Here is a 14,705-nt window from a genome sequence, read left to right as displayed (position 1 = left end):
TCGCTACCATCAAGTTATTGTTTCATTTCAATGATATTGGAAGCTCCTCCAGCCCCAGCCAGGGAGAAAGGCCTTCCCTCCTTGCCAGGGGACTATGTAATACAACAGTTTTGTGCCAGAACCGCTCCATGGGGGCCAGGAGAGAAGCAGGAGGGACATAATGTGCTTTCCATGAGGGAAGCCCATTCTACCAAGGTCTGCTGGGGCTTGTTCTGCTGCTGGCATGGTTGCCTCTCACAAGTTGTACAGGACTTGATAAAGTCAGACAGCTGGATGAAAGAGCATAAATACCCTAAACTTAAACATGCTATTGAGGAGCTGAAGGCAGGACATAAATAACTGCACTCTCGCTTTCATGTTTATCATACAATTGCAACAGGACCATATTTGGAATAAGTATCCCAATATTTGAATGCAACATATGATTGGAGTTTATCTGTTGTCATGTTTTGAGTAAATAGTCAGAAAACTCATTATTTCGGATATCCCCCTCTTGTCACTTTTTCCCAAATGAGGTGGAGCTAGGCAGTTTGGATGCTGCTCGAGCTGTCTTTCATGTTTTCAAAAGCCCTAAGCCCTGGCACTGAGCTTAGCACAGCTCGCTCCTGAGCCGTCCACGAGCCCAGACCCGTGCAGGGCGAGCCCTGGCCAGCAGCCAGCCCTGCTCCACACACCAGCCCGGGATGTCCCTGTCCCTGAGGTGTGGTCACTCTGCTGGGCTGCAGCTCCTCCTCTCTGGAGGCCCTCACCAGGTGGGTGACCACAGAGAGGCCACATTGTCCCCGTGACAATGACAGGGGACCATGACAGCCCCATCCCAAAGCAGAGGGAGGCAGAGCATCCTGCCTCTGCCTGCCTGTGGTTCACAGACAGACTTTCTCTGCACAGGTCAATGCCAGTCCCACGAGCTCTCAGGGACAAGAGGAAACACTGGCATCATTTTACCCTTTGAGTTTTAATAATGTCGAGTGCAAGAGGCCCCCAGCACCACCAGCCATGATCAGGTGAAGCATTGAAATGTCAAAAAACCTTTGAGAAGGACATAACAAAACCAGAGGATCAAGTCAGCTACAAAGATCTCTTTACATCTGAAGGAGTGTTGTTAAATAATTATACTCATTATAAGAAATTCTGTTTCTGTGTGGAGGATGCACAGGCTGGTCTGCACCAGCACTGTGGATGGTGTTGTCATGTCAAAAAGCTGATTAAAGGCAGTCTCTGGGTAACAGAGCTTGCACACCCTGTGGTGGGCATCTCCAACAGCCAGCTAATGTGTTCATGTAAAGCTTTACTGGTGCTGCAGCCAGGGCTCTGCAGAGCATGTGAGTCAGTGAGAGGGTCCTGAGTGACTGTGCTGCTCCAGGGGTGCTTTCTGCTGCTGAGCATTGCTCCAGCCCTTACAAGCAGCTGATTAGCACAGTGGTACCTCATTAAGACAGTGTGGATTTGATCAGGGCTTGTACCCAAGGTTATCTTTGCTGGGAAATGCAGTATTGCAAAGTAGTGTTTCCAGTAACACTCCCTTTATTTTCCCTTTCACTCTTACTAGATCAGATTTTGGCAGAGAACATTTTGCTTAATTCCATTTCCTTCTAAAAACATGAGTTCTGCAATTAATTTCATCTTTCTATTGTCTCAGAAACGTTGGTCAACAGGGAGAATAATTCTGGACTGGATTTCTGATGTTCATCGGGGTACGGCACCACAAACCGTGCCGCCAGCTGACTCCCAGGCACGGGATGCATGAGGGAGGAAATGAAATCTAAGGGCATGGCGTGTGGAAATGCAGGAAATGCACATTTGCACCACCACCAGCACACTGTGCCCCGCTCAGTGCCAAGGCTCTCATGCAAACATTCGCGCCCTTCCCCGACGGCAGCGGGACACGGGAGAGAGCTCAGGGAGCGCTCCCAGGGCTGCCGGCACCACCGGCCCCTGCCCCACACCCAGCTCACAGCAACACAGCCCCACCACCACACACCACTGCCCTGCTTCCTCCTCACTGCTTTGGGCTTCACACCCAGCGTGCTCTGAGTTCCTGGGGCTGATGGAAATGTCGTGTCTCCAGAGCTTGAGCTGTAAATCTTCATCGTGTTCATTGTGTAGGAAGCACAAGCTATGGAAGAACAAACAGTTCACAACCTGCTGTCATGCAGGGAGCCTACATGGAGGATGGAGGGGGACAGGGCAAGGGAGAATGGCTTCACACTCTCTGAAAGTAGATTTAGATTAGGTGTTAGGAAGAAAGTTCTGACTGTGAGGCTGGTGAGGGCCCGGCACAGGCTGCCCAGAGAAGCTGTGGCTGCCCCATCCCTGGAAGTGTTCAAGGCCAGGTTGAACAACCTCATGTAGTGGGAGATGGAAGTGGATGATCTTAAAAGTCCCTTTCAAACCAGGCCTTTCTGTGATGCTGTGATTCCATGATTCTCCACCCTCCTTTCTGCTGGCTGCATGGCTACACCTGTGTTTGCTTTGTGACTGAGAGCACAGGGCTGCAGACATCTGCCACTCCCTTCTCCCAGGTGCCACTGTCCTTCTGCCAGATTCCCACTTCCTCCCATGCAGAGGACACGGCACACAGGACTCAGGCCAGAGAGCAGCCAGGCCTGGGCACAGCCAGTGCTTGGTCTCTTGGCTGCTCTGTGTGCAGGTGCAGCATTCATCCCCCACGGGTTATAGACCCATTCAAATGCTCCATTTACACAAATCCTTAACATTTAGCTGCCCTTTTCTGAAACTCCACACCACAGAAGAAGCGCTATGAAGAGGGAAGCAGCCAGGGTGGACAGAAGGGATTTGTGCCCCTGGTCTGTTTCTTGGCAATCTCCACTGAAAAGGTGCTCTGGTACATCTCCTTCGTTCGTGAGGTCCTGCACGGTGACTCAGCCCCTGCAGGTTCATGCTGCTCCTAAACACGGTGCTCATTTACTCGGAGCAGCTAACGCAGAACAGCGGGTTGAATTTGTTGACACATCTCAGAGAGATCTCACTGATTAATGTGCTGAATCTCAAACACAGGCTAAGACCATGAAATCCCTAACAGGGGTTTAGATCAGAGATAGCATAATAATACACAGAACTCTTGGAAACATTTTCAAACCATGTAATGTCTATATTCTTAGTGTTCCTGACAGTGCTAATGGAACCAGAAAGTTGACAAGATCTCCTCTGTATTCAATTCCCTGATTGCTTTTAAAACCCTTTTCGTGTAGACATGGGTCTTCCAGGGTCACTTAAATCTCTCAGGATCTGGGATCTCAAGCTTGGCAAGCTGGGGTCACTCCTTCCCTCTCTGTGACCAGGGATGAGAGGCTGCAAAGGCTGCCCAGAAGGAGATGCCCTCGCAAAGGGCAGGGAGGGATCAGCTTTACTGGTGGAAAGGAAGATGAAACAGGCCAAGAGGAGGATGTGAGCTTCGTTTCTCATCTTTTGTGTCTCTGTCCTGCTTGTCTGCAGTGTGGGGAGGGGAATGATGAAATGCTGTTTGAGTGTCCAAGGCAGGTCAGGGAATGCTTATCACTGTGCCTCATCCCACAGAGAAAGGCATATGAGAGCAGACCATGCAGTGATTCATTAAAAAGCTCTGCTTCCCCCTGTCAGAGCCTTACATGGTGTATAGCTTACTCCTGCTGCCTTAATCCTTTGAAGATGCTGGGTCAGTTTTTCCTGTTCATCTGGCTTTAGCTGCACGTGCTCTCAATGCACGGAGCCGCCAAAGTTTCCTGGGCTCTCCAAAGGGGCAAAAAACAAGGCTTTAATTTATCTGATCTGTGTTTCATTTTTTATTTGTAAAGGGAGCAGCAGAAGTGGAAATGGAGTCCCTGCCTTTTCCTATCAAGCCCCACACGTGCCCGTGCCATCGTGTTTACTCTCTTGAGGATTCACGGCAGGCAGCTCTGGGATTTCATGCTGCAATAGCCAGGAATATTTTCTCTGGGTTTTGAGGCAGTGAGGGGGAAGGTTCCCAAACCCCCCTCCGAGTTCTGGCACTGGTGCAATTGAATGAGCTGAAAAAGGGCCTTTCCCAGCAAGGGCCGTGCGTTTACTCACAATGGCTTGTGCTCTCATAAAGGGAGAAGCCCCCACACAAACCCCACACGCAGCTGGCTCCAGAGCGTCCTTCACCTTCACCTGAATCATTGCATGGTCTCCACTCTCACGGATTTTATCTGCTTTGCTCTGCTCTCTCCCTGCCCTCGGGCCATGATCGCCTTTGCTGGTAGGGGATGGAGACCTGCTGGCAGGGAAACGCAGGGAGCGAGATTGCTCCGGGAGCGCAGACACTTGGGAGCAGCCTCCAGAGGGAGATGCCAGGCAGGAGCAGCTCCAGAGGGAGATGCCAGAGGGAGATGCCAGGCAGGAGCAGATCCCTCAGGAGATGCCAGGCAGGAGCAGCTCCAGAGGGAGATTCCAGGCAGGAGCAGCTCCAGAGGGAGATGCCAGGCAGGAGCAGCTCCAGAGGGAGATGCCAGCCTGGCTCGGCAGGGCCAAACTCCTGAGGGAGATGCCAGCCTGGCCCCGGCAGGAGCAGCTCCCTGGGCAGAGCTGTGCTCGAAGCCGTGCTCTGGCTCGCTGTGGCAGCACGGAGCGCACTGAGGGCACCCAGCAGCACCAGATGCAGGCACGGAACTGGAGGCAGCTGCGAGCCAGCCCAGCAAGGCTGGGGGTGCCAGGACCGGAGCCAGCCCAGCAGCGAGGACCGGCTGCCCAGGCCAGGGACAGCCACCACCTCCTCGCCCAGCCCTGCGGCACCGCGGGGAGGTCACTGCCCCATCCGTGCAGCGGCTCTCACCGCAGCTGGCAGAGCCTGCGAGGTCCTTGCAGCTCACTGGCAGCGAGGCACAGCTCTCCCGGTGGTGCTGGGCTCAGGGAGGCTCTGGCACTGATTTTACCCCTGTTTGCCTTGCTCAGACTCCCTCCAGCCCCGCAGGCTGTCAGGGAACAGGCTGGGAACCTGCTCCCAGTTCCAGGGAACACCCCCCGTGTCGTGTCCCATCGTGTGTCCAGCGGCTCCAGACCCCCAGCCTGCCCCAGGACAAGCTCAGCCCCACCAGCCCTGAACACCTCAGCACCTCATCTCCATCACAGAAGCACTCAGGGGAAAGGGGAAGGGACGAAATAGAGCAGGAGGTGTGTTCAGGATTTTCAGGGACATCTTAGAAGCAGGTTGCATCTACCTGAAGCAGATAAATCACAGAGTTCTTCTGGGGCCAAAGGAAGAAAAAAACAGTTCACAAGCTCTGGGTTTGCACTACCTGTAGCCCTCCAGGAGCAGCAATTTGTCTTTTGCAGCCTTCTGGCTCCCTTTCCCTGCCTGTTTTCCCACAAGTTCTCTGCCACTTTCCATGCTAAAGCCTCTGGCTCGTGCCAAACCTCATGTCTGCTGCAGTGTATTTAACAGCCAGTGATTGGGGGTTTCACTCCTCAGGTGGTGAGTTCTCTGCGTTATTGTCAGAGAACACTGTGGTTTCAATTTTTTTCCAGTCTTAGGAAATTTTGGGGCCTGCAGAGAATGGAAACTAAATTTGCTAGACCAAAAAATTATGTTTTTTTTTTTTTTTTTTTCCCAGCAGAGTAAGCACCATATAAAATACACCAGTGACAGTCTCCCAGCTATGCACTGCATGGGCTCAGCAGCACATCACATTGGGGAACAGCCTTAGAGTAGGATTTGGGCCTCAGCTTCCTCCTGGAGCTCTGAATGTCCTGTAAAACATTGCTCCTTGCAGTCAACACAGCAATAATTAATACAATTTACAAAACATTGGGTCCTGGGAGAACTACTGCTACTGTGGTGATGGTGTCAGCCAGGACAGGAGAGACCTTGGCAGAAATAACACTGCTGATTAGATGAATGGGATTGCATCTTACTCGTAGCTGATCTTGGGAATTGGCTGTGACATCCCAGCATGAATCACGCCCTTGGGAAATGGGCTTCTGCTCCAGACTGGGAGTTCAGCAGCTGGAAACCACTGGGGAAAACCAGAGAGCATGAGTTTATCATAAGACAAGTCTAACCCACTGAAGTGACAGTGAAAGGGGCAAATGCAATGCCAGGATGTGTCAGGATGGCTCCTGCATGAATGACAGGGAGAAACTGATGGCAGGAGCTCTGGAGAGACCACGCCTGGAAAAGTGCATGCAGATCTGGTTGCCTGCTTCAAGAGAGACACGTTCATTGCTCTCTGGACATAAGTCTGGGGTAAATTCCAGGGATTAAGAAGATCTATTCTTGACTCTTTAAGCTAAAGATCTTTGCTGGCAGGAGAACAAATGGGTATAAAATGGTTGTTATGAATTGAATCTGAAAATGAGGAAGTACAGTCTGAAGGTCAGGAGTGAGATACAGGAACAGCCTTCCCTACAAACAGTGGAGGCTGATCAAATCCCTTCAAAATGGAGACAATTGCCTGCAGAATAAGAGCACGTTGCTGTGTGAAGGGGCAGGTCCAGCTTGGGGATCCCTTACTTGCAGAAGCAGCCCCGTGTCTGGCTCCTCTGGGCACGGGGCATTACCAGGGCCACAGAGCTGAAGCAAAGGCTCTGGTTATCAGCCCTTCCTCTGAAATGGTGTGTTTGTTTTGCTCAGTCTTTCGTCTCCCAGCACACACTGAAGTCCATTTTTTTTCCAGTTTTTGGGTGCTGAGAGGAGGCAGCGTGTAGCCAGAGGGACAGACTTTGCTAAATGCTCACTTTTGAGCTCTCCTTTGTACCTCAAAAACAACAAATGGTCTCTCAGAGGTTACCCCAAACCAATTTCTGTACCACACAGTGATGCAATGGTCCTTCTCAGGGCAGACAGGGTATGTGTGCCATGCACAGCTGGGCATCCTGGGCATCCCCTGGGCAGCCCTGCTAGGCACAGCCCCGGGGAATCTGAGCTCCACTTCCACTTCCCAGCTCTCCAGGTGAGGAGAAGAGGGTGTGCAGAGGGCTCAGCAACAGGCTCAGTAATGTGTAGAGAGAGAGCCAAGCACAAGCCACATGGGAACTCAGTAAATCCTCCCTATCACACATCTGGAGCAGAGAAGAGGCAGGAGCCTGCTGAGATGTGAGCACAGGGAAAGAAGGATGTGCTTGTGACACATCAGTGCAGGGTAGTGACAGCTTCTCTCACGCTGAGGAGCTTTTAACCCCCCTCTCCTGGTGAGACCCAGCAAGTCTCCTCACACAAGCACTTGGCAAGGGAGAGCTCAGAGACCCCACAGCCAGGAATCAAGCTGCTCCCCCAGAGCTCTGCCAATGTGCCCTTATTCACGAGCAAAGAGTTCAAACCACTATCCCTCCACTTGGCTCTTTGCTCGTGTTCACATCGTGTGACTGATAGCTTAAATCATCTGCCATTGTTTCTGTTCCCTGACTGGATGGCTTTTAAACAGGACACCCAAAAATACACTCTGGTTAGGCTTTTCAGATCAGCATTCACTTAGGGTTGAATTTGCATGTTTCTGCTTTGCAAACACTTGCAAACCGTGCATGTGCTCACCAGGAACCTCAGCACTCCCAGAAATCCCAGCTAGCTGGACACCAAGGCATGCTGAGCACACATCCTGGCAAAGCTCCTCTCTTGCTGTGTGACTGGCTCCAGGGGGTGCTGAGCAACCCCCTGAGCACCAGGGGGTGAAGCACTCTCCAAAATCTGACCTGGTTTATTTATGAGCTTTGTGATCTCTTCTGCACATCTCCCCATGGGTGAAGTGTTGCTGTGAGCTTTGTGCTGGAGCTGCTGCCATGACAACTCGTGTCACTGTACCATCACAGACTGCCCAAGTCCCCTGATGCTGCCTCTACACCTCTTTCCTCTGGGCTGCCAAGCAGAGGTGGAAATCATGGATTTAGTAAAGTGTTCAGAGTCATGACTGTCAGATTTCTGCATGTCCAGCCCTGGCTGGGCCCAGGAGGAATGCAATGCACTGGCTGCAGCAGCACCTGCAGTGAGCAGTGTCCCACCTCATCCTGCTCCCTGGAGTGGAGCAAAAAGGGCATGGGTGGAAGGTGAAGTCACGGGGAGTGACACAGCAAAGTATGAGCCAGGGCTCTGCTCTTCTCACCACCCATCATCTCCATTTGAGAACATTCCAGTCTGTCTCTCCAAGGCCTTCAGGGAGCAGGAGCTGGTCCCTGCTGCAGCCCTCAGGGTCCTTGCAGGGAGAGCAGGCACCAGGCACCTTTGCATAAGCTCAAACTGCTGATAAATCCTGAGTGCCTGACAGGTGGTCAGTGGTGTGCTGATGGACCAGGCATGGAACAGAGCTCCTCTCCAAGTATTGGCAAGGAGGCAGAGAGTGCCAGCCTCAGGCATGCTGACTTTCCAGGGAAGTGCTGTGTGAGTTCCTGGGAATTGCTGTGGAACATCCTCGGGACAGGCTCGGCTCAAAGGGTGGCGTGGCTGCTGGGGATCACAGTGACAGGACAGACACAGCTGGCAAGGAAACCACAAACACCCCCAACAGTGTACCCAGGGACAAGAAACCCATCTCAGAATCTTCCCAGAGCAGGATGGAAGGCCTGGCCACCAGTTTTCACTGGTAGATGTCTCCTAACTCAGAATGCGACCTTGAGATGGGTTTGAGCCAAGGCTTGGGGTGAGAAGTGGCGAGTGAGGAGGGCAGGTAAGCACAGAGCTGTGTGAGGGTCACTGCACTCGGCAGCTGCTTGTCCATTCACCCCTGACAGCCTGGCAGGAGCAGGCACTCACATCTGGGGCTCTGGGCTGAGTCAGCTGCTGTGCTCTATCCCAGTCCCCCTCCTGCCTGCACGCAGGGGACAGTATGTGCAAACCCGTGCCAGCTGAACCTCCCAGGGCTGCAGGCAGAGGGGAAAGCTGCCCTTTAGCAGGAGCTACAGGAGCAGGTGGGTCTGGGCTGCCTCTGCCAGCGTGGGATGTCCCAGGCAGCTGCTGCACAGAGAGGCTGGAAGAAGAGCAGTGACTCCCCCCTTGAGTCACTGCCTCGTTCTGCTCCCCACCGTGGGCTGACAGGGTTCCCACTGCCCATTCCCACAGCCCAAACACTGCTCAGGGGATCAGCACCGTGCAAACCCTGCCTGTGTTTGAAATCTACCAAGGCAGGTTTCACTTGCCAGAAGATTCAGGGCAGATTTTGTATCCTGGGTAATGTTGTGGGGGCATTCAGGCAGGTGATTCTGTATCCCTGACATCCACCCTGATGAGGTGGATCCCTTGACAGAGCTGGCTGAGCAGCAAATCTTGGAAACTCGAGGGTAGAGTTCATAGCAGAGCAGTGCTGTGAACACAACAGTGGAGTTTTGATTCTCCACAAGAGGGGCTGACCCATCTCAGTAGGACCCATCAGCAGGAGAGGGCTCACAGCCAAGAGCCTGGAGCGGGGCTGACTTTGAGGGACAGGGTAAGGCCCCGTCCCTTGCCACAGCTTTTCCTGCTGCTGATGTGTGTCAGTGAGGAGGATGAGATCCAGATGGACAGGCTAAAGATGAGTCCTACATCATGGAACTCCAAATCTGGTGTAAATCCTCCAAGGGCTTCTGGTTCTCCACCTAGTGAACTCCCCGAGATGGCATCAGGAGCAGATGGCAGCTGAGAATGTGAAGTGAATCTCAGAAAATCAGGGCAACACAAATATTTGTGATATTAGAAATAGCTACAAAAATATAGAGTAATAGAAGACACAATTAGAATTATAATAAGAAATGCATTCCAGAGCTGCCATGGTGCCTTAGCTTGCTTGGGAAGTTGGCATCTTGGCCTCTTTCAGAGATGAAGGAGTGAAATGGAGATGTCTGAGGAACTGTGCCCATCCCTTCCTGATTCCTTCTCCCATGTAAAGGGTTCTCTTTGAAGGGAAATTCTGTGGGAGAGGCCTCCCAGCATGTCTTAGTGGGTCAAGGGAATTTTTTTTTGTGATGTCTGTTGATTTCCACTCTGTCCCACATTGAACTTCCTGGCTTTATTTGAAATAATTTTATTTTTAAAGGTCTTTTTTTCTGCATGGGCTGCTCATGAAGGAAAGAACAGCCTGGTACTTTGTTTCAAAGCTCTGGAAGACTCCTGGCCCCATCACAGCGGCTGCAGACTGAAACTTGCTTGAAATACAAAATACAGTGGCTTCTGTAGACTAAGAATGGTATAACCAGTGGTGAAATGAGAAAAGGGATCCGAAATTTCACCTGGACAGGCTCGAGAAATCCCAGTGGGAATCTCATGTGGTTTAACCAAGTGCAACATGCTGCATGTAGATTGAGGCAATCCAGGTTTGGGAGCAGCTCTGGGAGAAGGATTTGGGGGTGCTGTGGGTGAGAGCTGGGACCCAGAACCCTCCCCTGCCCTGGGCTGAGCCCCAGCGTGGGCAGCAGGGAGGAGAGGGGGGTTCTGTCCCTGTGCTCAGGTCAGACCCCACCTGCAGAGCTGCCCCAGCCTGGGGAGAGCCCAGAGGAGGCTCCAGGGTGAGCAGAGGGATGGAGCAGCTCTGCTGGGAGGAAAGGCTGGGAGAGCTGGGATTTGCTGGGAAAAACGAAGTTTCAGGATGACCCAATTGGCTTTCCAGTGTCTGAAGGGAGATAGAAGAAAAATGGAGAGAGACTTTTTACAAGGGCCTGGAGTGATAGGACATGGGGGGAAATGGCTTTAAGCAGAAAGAAAGGAGATTTAAATTGGATATCAGGAAGAAATTCCTCCCTGTGAGGGTGCTGAGGCCCTGGCATGGGGTGCCCAAAGAAGCTGTGGCTGCCCCATCACTGGAAATGTCCAAGGCCAGGCTGGATGGGGCTTGGAGCAGCCTGGGGTAGTGGAAAGTGTCACTGTGCATGGCAGGATGTTGGAATGAGATGATCTCTGAGGTCCAACCCAAACCATTCCATGACTGTATGACATTGACCCCTTCAGGCTGCCACCTCGTGTGGCCTGGGCAGGTGTGTGCTGCAGGTTCCTGGAGGGATTGTCACTCTGTCCCTGCTGCTGGAATTGGGAGCTGCTCCCAGCACTGTTGGGAAGCTGATCTGCACCTTTGCAGCCGCTCTGCAAAACCATTCCCAACCTTCTCACAGCAGCACAGGGACCAAGGGAAGATCTGTGAGAACATTAACAGCAGTCCTGGTTTTAGCTAAAATTTCATGTCTATGGATTTTCCTTGGACTTCTAAACATTGTTCCATGTCTCTCTCATTTCTGAAATATTTGCATTGCATTATTCTTTATTTAATTGCTTCATGTACAATGTGCTATCAAAACACTTTCAATCAATCAGTTTGGGAGGGGCGAGTGCCTTGAATTCCTCTCCACTGCAGCTCATGTCACAATCTGACAAAACCAAATCTCTTTCCTCCCAGGATTTAGCCCTGAATTTTTCTTGGCCATTTGGTGTGCAGCCAAGAAGGGATGGGAACTGTCCACCACTGCAGCCTAGAGCAGTAACACAGTTCTGTGCTTGCTGAGGGCAGTGATTGTATTCACCAGCAAGCTGAGAATCTGAGTTTTAGGTATTCTTCAGGTGCTTTAAAGAGCTTTTCATCAGACCTCACTGCTGCCTTCCCAATGCCACTTCCCAATGCTGCTGGACAACATCTCCTGCACAGAGCCTGGAGTGTATCCAGCCCTGGCACGCAGGATGGGCTCCTGTGGGTACCAGGAGGTGGATTTGTGTGGATGTATCCAGGATCTGGAGACAGGAAAGCCAAAGGGATTGGCTGTCCAAGACATGGAGGTGGGACTGAGGCAGCAGCCAGTGAGGGGAGGGGTGGTGGGACATGCCTGACATCTTGTGTTCCCGGGGTTTGCTGCTGCCAGGAACGCGTGTGCAGCCGGTCCCAGCATGTCTGATGGTTGTCCCCATGTCAGTGTGGCCGTGGAGAAAACACCCAGTAAACCTGCTGAGTGACCCCAGTGCTGAGTGACCCCACAGCTGAGTGACCCTACTGCTGAGTGACCCCTCTGCTGAGTGACCCCAGTGCTGAGTGACCCCACAGCTGAGTGACCCCTCTGCTGAGTGACCCCACAGCTGAGTGACCCCAGTGCTGAGTGACCCCTCTGCTGAGTGACCCCAGTGCTGAGGGACCAACCCCTCTGCTGAGTGACCCCAGTGCTGAGTGACCCCAGTGCTGAGTGACCCCAGTGCTGAGTGACCCCAGTGCTGAGTGACCCCTCTGCTGAGTGACCCCAGTGCTGAGTGACCCCTCTGCTGAGTGACCCCACAGCTGAGTGACCCTACTGCTGAGTGACCCCTCTGCTGAGTGACCCCAGTGCTGAGTGACCCCAGTGCTGAGTGACCCCTCTGCTGAGTGACCCCAGTGCTGAGTGACCCCTCTGCTGAGTGACCCCAGTGCTGAGTGACCCCAGTGCTGAGTGACCCCAGTGCTGAGTGACCCCTCTGCTGAGTGACCGCTCTGCTGAGTGACCCCAGTGCTGAGTGACCCCTCTCCTGACTGACAGCACTATTTCCATGCTGGAATATCTTGTCCCCCCAGCCAGCCCATCCTCCCAGCCCAGCTCAGAGGTCAGTTCAGAGATGTTAGTGAGTTGAACTGAGGGCAGCTCCATGCAGTTCCTCTCAGCCAGTGGTTTTCCTCTGGACAAACCCAGTTCCTTTCTGCAAGGCCCTGGAGCCGAGCCCACCGTGCTGCAGTGAGGTGAGGCCAGCTTGCAGTGTGGAAGAAAAGGTTCCCCTGTCACAGAACACACCAGGACTGGGACCCTGCCAGTTCCACTGCCCCTTCTCCTTGGCCCCACACACCATCCAGGAGGAGCATATTTGCTTCTGTCAAGCTTTTCAACATCCAGTTCAAAGACTGTCTCATTTTCCCTCATTATTCTCTCTAGGGATTCACTTAGCACATTCTTTAGGTGGCATTTTTGTCACTTGCTCGCACCTTTGAGCACATGCACACACAAACACGCACTCAAATCAGAGCTGGTAATAAACAAAACTATTCCTTTCAAAACAGAAACTCATTCTTGTCAAGATTCCCATCTATAAATACCTCTGAAAAGGACAAGAAAGTTTAGTTTGGCATGAAAATGTGGGTACCATGAGGAATGCCATTTTTCAGTGCTACCAGAACTGAAATACCCTGGATACCCTGCAATAGAGGCATGCCATGGATGTGTAGTCCTGCCCGGAATACGTGCCTCTCTTGTGCCTGGCTGAGCACTCTGACCTATAGATCGGGCATGCCTGGGAAGCAAAAGTCTGCAGAAAGCTGCAGGGAGCTCCAGGCAGTCTGACTGGACAGGCAACAGTTCACAAATTCCAGCAAAATGCCTTCTACAATGAGGTAACAAGAACAGGAGTCAGACCATGATGAGGGACACCCCCATCCAGAGGAATTTAACATCTCACAAAACCCCGTGTGGGAGAGGAAGCAGGCCAAGAAGTGACTTGCTGGAGAGGGACTTCCCTGAGCTGGCTGGTGACAAAGGCAGGTTCCCTGAGCCCTGCCAGCCACTGCTCTTTCTCCTGAAGTATTCTCCAACCTGAGGTGCTCCCACAGCCCCCAGAGCTGGTGACCCTGCACGTCTGCAATGACACATGTTGCTCTTGGCTGACTTTTGATCTGCCCTCCAGCAGCCCTTGCACCATTGCTGGAAGAACCTGCTCTCCACAACTGGTTCACCCCTTCCCACAGCACATCCCACCTCCTCAGGACCCCACTGCTCAGCAGCCCTGCTCCCACACTCTGCAGGAGCAGGCTGGAGGCCTCAGGACACGGCTGGCTGATGTGGCTGTGCTTGTGAAGTGCAAGTGCCTCTCTGAGTGGCTGATACAACTTCCACAGGAATCTGGATACCCCCTAAATCAAGTGTGTTCTCAGTCATACAGCAAGAGTTTGCCCAAGTTTGCCTCTCCAAAGGATTTCCCCCTTCCCCAGGTGACTGCCCTGATGCCGGTGTGTCCCTGGCACTCTTCGGGGCAGAAAGCAGAATACAAAGGTCTCTCTCATCCCCTGCACTCCAGACACTAAACTGGGGTCTGTGGCAGCACAACAGCCCCTCCTCCCTCTTATCACCTCTTGGGAAGAGCCCCCGGTGTGGTGGCTGCTGATAGCGAGGTCCTTAGGTCAGGCCATTTCTGAGTAAAGCCCCCTATCTCAACTCAAAATCCTTTCCCATTCTGGGTTGTGAAGCCACGTCAGGAGAGTCTGAGCACTCTGGGCAGGAGACACATTTGGCTAATCTCTGGCTGTGGCTGGCTGCTCAGAGCACAGCTGTCACCTGTCAAAGTGATAGCAGAGGTGGCTTCCCAAAGAGGCCTGTCCTCCAAATCCACAAGGCTCACGGCAAGTAGGAGCCATCACCCCTTAGCCCTTATCTCCCAGCTCTGCTGAGAGGAACCTGAGGTGTGTGAAGGCAGCTTTATCTCCCAAAGTGACAAAACTACTCCAATAAATAAGCTACCGGGCTGGGGAAGATCCCAAACGTGTTTCTGGAACGTGTTTTAAACCAGCACAGCTCAGGGAGGAGCTGGGAGGAGCTGATGGAGGAGTGGTGGCTGCTGCCAGTGCCACCCTTCCTCACACCCCACAGAGCACAACAGGCCCAAAACAACCCTTTGGAGGGCAAGGTGACACGGGCTCATCCAGAAGCTGTCACAAAGATGCTTGTCAGGAGGATGAGCCTGGAGGTGTCACCCAGGAGCTCTGGTCAAATCCTGTCTGCTCCTCCTGTCCCGAGCACGAGGACCAGCCAGGTGTCCCATCAGAGGGAATGGCTCTACCACACACCTCTGGACAGAGATG

The sequence above is a fragment of the Poecile atricapillus genome, chromosome 17 (assembly GCF_030490865.1).
Source record: "Poecile atricapillus isolate bPoeAtr1 chromosome 17, bPoeAtr1.hap1, whole genome shotgun sequence".
Taxonomy (NCBI): domain Eukaryota; kingdom Metazoa; phylum Chordata; class Aves; order Passeriformes; family Paridae; genus Poecile; species Poecile atricapillus.
This window is presented reverse-complemented; position numbering follows the sequence as displayed.